The sequence below is a fragment of the Euphorbia lathyris genome, chromosome 4 (genome assembly GCF_963576675.1).
Source record: "Euphorbia lathyris chromosome 4, ddEupLath1.1, whole genome shotgun sequence".
Classification (NCBI taxonomy): domain Eukaryota; kingdom Viridiplantae; phylum Streptophyta; class Magnoliopsida; order Malpighiales; family Euphorbiaceae; genus Euphorbia; species Euphorbia lathyris.
Genome location: NC_088913.1, coordinates 81067416 through 81071748, shown reverse-complemented (window position 1 = coordinate 81071748; position 4333 = coordinate 81067416). Strand labels below are relative to the sequence as shown.

General features: G+C 35.7%; 1 non-coding gene across 1 annotated transcript; it reads left to right on the top strand.

The window, feature by feature from the left end:
* Nucleotides 1-597: 597 nt before the first annotated feature.
* Nucleotides 598-704, top strand: LOC136228103 (small nucleolar RNA R71). The gene has a single exon (XR_010688437.1). It is a non-coding gene; the product is annotated as a small nucleolar RNA R71 (small nucleolar RNA).
* The last annotated feature ends 3629 nt before the right edge of the window (nucleotides 705-4333 follow it).

Sequence of the window (4333 nt, the reverse complement as noted above, 5' to 3'; positions counted from 1 at the left end):
TGATTACTTACCTTTCCATTCATCGCATCTATAAATTTGTCGATTTTTGAAGATAAAGTGCTAATCGTATCTCTTGTTTGATTTTGATAATTATTTACACGATACTGATTAGCATTTGCATTATTATTATTATTACCATCTTTCCAGTTAAAGTTAGGATGATTTCTCCATCCAGGATTATAAGTATTAGAATAAGGATTAGTAGTTTGGTTTTGTCCTTGGACAAAATTTACCTGTTCTATCTCATTCATACCTTCGTAGTCAATGTCTCTCTGGATCGGATCATTAGGATCGCACGGTGCCATAAATTTATCAATTTTGTGCGATAAGGCAGAAAATTGGGCTTGTAACATTGCTACAGGATCAAGATTCATTATACCTTTAACTGATGATGTACCTGAGGATGATGGTTTCGCCGTTGGTATATGTCCACGCTCTGCGGGCCACATACTGCTGTTGATTGCCATTTCCTCCAAAAGTTCTCTTGCTTGGGCGGATGTTTTTTTCATAAATAACCCTCCAGACATAGCATCTAATGAACCTCTAGTCGTAGGATTTAATCCATTATAGAATGTCTGCATTAAAAGTGCATCTGGCAATTGGTGGTGTGGGCATAAACGTTGAAGTTCTTTAAAACGTTCCCAAGCTTCATAAAGAGTTTCATTATCATTTTGTGTAAAAGATGTCAACTCTTTGATGACTCTTGCGGTTTTTGCCAAGGGAAAATATTTTTGTAAAAATGCTTGGGCTAATTGGTCCCAAGTTTCAAATGTTGCAGCAGGCATAGAAGTTAACCAAATTTTTGCCTTATCCTTCAAAGTGAAAGGAAAGAGGTGAAGTTTGATTGCTTCGGCTGTTACATCAGTAATTTTAAAAGTGTCACAAATTTCTAAGAAATTTGTCAAATGTGCATTAGGGTTTTCGTTAGGCAATCCGTAAAACGTTACATTGTTTTGCAACATATTAAGCAAAGCAGGCTTAATTTCAAATTGATTTGCGTTTATACGGGGTCTAACTACACTATTAGTTACACCGGCCATTCCTGGCCTAGCATAATCCATAAGTGTCGGTGGATCGGCCATAATTTCTGGCTGGTCTACTTTTGTTTTTAAGGGAGTTTTGTCTTTGTTTTTGTTGTTTTTCTTGTTTTTCTTAAGTGTTCTTTCAATTTCTGGATCAAAAGGATCTGGTGGCGTGCCCGAATTTCGCGAACTGCGCATGAACTTGAAATTGTTACACGAGCCAAACTACCTTCAAAACAAAATTGAAAACAAATATGTTATATAACTGAAAATAAATAAAATATAAAAATTGTATAAAAATAATGTATAAACCTATATTCGAAAATAAAATACGAAAAATAAAAATTTTGTCAAAAATTTTGGCGTATCCCCGGCAACGGCGCCAAAAACTTGTTGAGCTATTTCCGCAAGTGCACGGTTTCGCTTGTAGTAATAAAAATATCGATCCCACAGAGATACGTTTTTTAACGAAAAACTTATTTTTGAATTATTAATTTCGAACTTGTTAGATTTATTAAATGTAAATGAAAAGTGAAAATTGGATTAATTGAATTTAGGAAATTTATTTGATTGAATTTGTGAACTTTGAGTATTTGAAAATGCTGGAATAAGATTTTATATTTAGAATAAATCGATTGTTAGAAAGATCATCTGATTTTAAGGATGAATTTTACAAAACAGGAACATTTAGAACTTATTAGAAAAACGAATGAATTTGTTCATTTGCATTAAGCAAAGAAAACAACTTAAACTTTGTATCGATTATGATGATGAAATAAATGACGGAACCTCTAATTAATTGGCTTTGAACACGACAAAACCCTTTCGGGATAGTTGCCCTTACTCAAATTAGAACTCTTTCGAGATGATAATTTGCCTAAGTGTTCAACAAAGTTTCCTTGTAATGATTTTGAATTCAAGTGCATATTAATGAAAACACCAGCCTCACTTATATTGGATTGGTTACCATAAGTGCTGCATAACGATTTGTCGAATAGAACGGACTTTATTAGATGAAAAATAAATTGATACAAGTTTACAGAGAATAAGGAGCATCGAGTTCTTCGAGGGCGTGCAAGTGAAGGGCTTGATCGGTTCCGCTTCCTTGGGTTTCCTAGGAGGTTGTCAGGCTCGGGGGCGAACACTTTACTCACTCTGCTCGCTGTAACTTCGTAATAGGGATTCGGTCGGCCACTACCATGATGCAAACTAAAACTGGAACAATGTCTAAACGCTACTGAGTTGTAATTAAACTATAAACAATATGTGTACCTCATCTTGTTTTGTACAGAATCTAATTTCTAACTCTCGAAATGTTTTTACTTAGAACTTCGACATAAGTTCTACGCTCTGATTTCTATATCTATATTATAACATTTCATATCAACATTTTCTCCTCAACATCAACTCTTTATTTATAGGTGTTGAAGGGTTGAGTTTGAAGTGATGTGTCCGTTGGTTAAGAGTCGTGTCCGTTGTGAAAGGACGTCTTTATCCACTTGAACGAACGCGTTTCTTGGATTTTCAGCATGTGTTAAATGCTCTTGGTAATTTTCTGCACTTACCGAGGATGGTGATCCGCGGCCGTGAATGACGTAGCACTGAGCTGAGCGACGGACGAAGGGGAGAAAAGGTTATACCACACGTGTCGCGGCCGCGGGTCTGGGATCCACTGTCGCGGCCCGGCAGGTTTTCTTACTTCTTGCTTTCGTTCGTGTCCTCGACTTGGCGCTTTCGATTTACGTCGTCTTTGACTCCTTTTGAAGGGTTTTTCTTCTGTTTTAGATCCTTTTTCGTTCCTATTTGGATTTTACCAAATATTTAAGTACCTTGCAAGAAAGAAAGATATTCGAAAGTAAAAGTAATCTAAACAAATATAAATAACACGAATATGTAATAAAAATGATATAAATATTAATGATATTTTAGGTATATTTTGGGCTTAACACACATGTGATAGCTAGGCAATCTCGTTCCAATGCTAACGCATTAATGTCTTATTATATTCCATATTGGCTTGTTGATGTAATAGCACAAGATGCTAATCCCGTTTAATCAATAAAGTTGATATCTTTAAAAAAAAGATAAAAATGGAACACGGATGTGACACTTGGTGCATATTGTTAGGCATGAAATTGACTTAGTTTAACATAATATTTAGATGAGAGTTTGGGTGTTTTTACATTATATTGCAAAATAAAAGGACTGATTAATGTATTTTTGTAGATAAGCATGGATAAAAGCCAAACTCGCTGGAAATAGCTTGTTTCGCAACTGCCAAGGAGGAGTGGAGCCTTTCTTTGATCCAGCAGTTAAGCGTCGGATACTTGATGACGGACATCGACAGATTAGAGGTGGCAGAGGCAAAGGCAGCAGGTGGAAAAGTGTTCAGGTGGCATTTCCTAAAAGCAACAAAACATAAGAAGTTTCGACCCTTGAGTGTTCAAGGGTCAAAAAGATCAATGATTATTTTACTCTCTTTTAGTTTTAGTAAAGTGTTGACTTATTTTTATGCGTTACTTTTGTAAGGGTACTTTTGGGTACCAGTTTGAGCCCTATCTTTCTCCTTTAAATAGATGTCGCAAAGGAAAGATAAGGCATGATATTTATGATCGGATATTTTATTTTTAGAATATAGAAGTCACTTTTTAAGCTGGAACATAGAGCTCCAATGGAGTTCCTAATTGTATCAAGAACTTCTGATTGCACACATCTTAATATGAGTGCGTAATCCATTTTGAATAGGCACGGCCAGTCCGGGCCGGTTATGTAAGTTCTATAACTCCTTTAATGAGTGTTTAGTATTTTGCCAATGATGTGTTGATGAGGTTCTTTATTTCTGTGCTTTGGCATATATGCATGTGATAGATGAATGTTAGGACACTACTTGCATCTTCACTGATATCTCTATCAATCTCACCACCTCGAAGCAGACATGTTAAATGGTTGTGTCAAAGGTTTTCTTAACGGAAATGCAGCTTTGATCTTAATGCAAGAAAGAAAGTTCCTTTAGGACGCTATTGGCTCTAGTAAATCTTAGGAACTTAAGAACACACGAAAGTTGACTTAAGTGGGCATTAAAGCTGATACTTTGACTTCATTGGTAATGTCATAAATTCAATGGAGAGTTGTATGGTCTTGCACAACCTGTTCGGTAGTGCCCAGCCTATTATATCCTTTAAACTGTCATATATTTGTCATATCCTTCATAGCTTTAGCACACTTTTGTCTTAACGGTCACACTCAAACAATCAATCCTACTAAGAAGATACCTTTACACTCACACTCTATTCAGCAACGATTTTCTCATA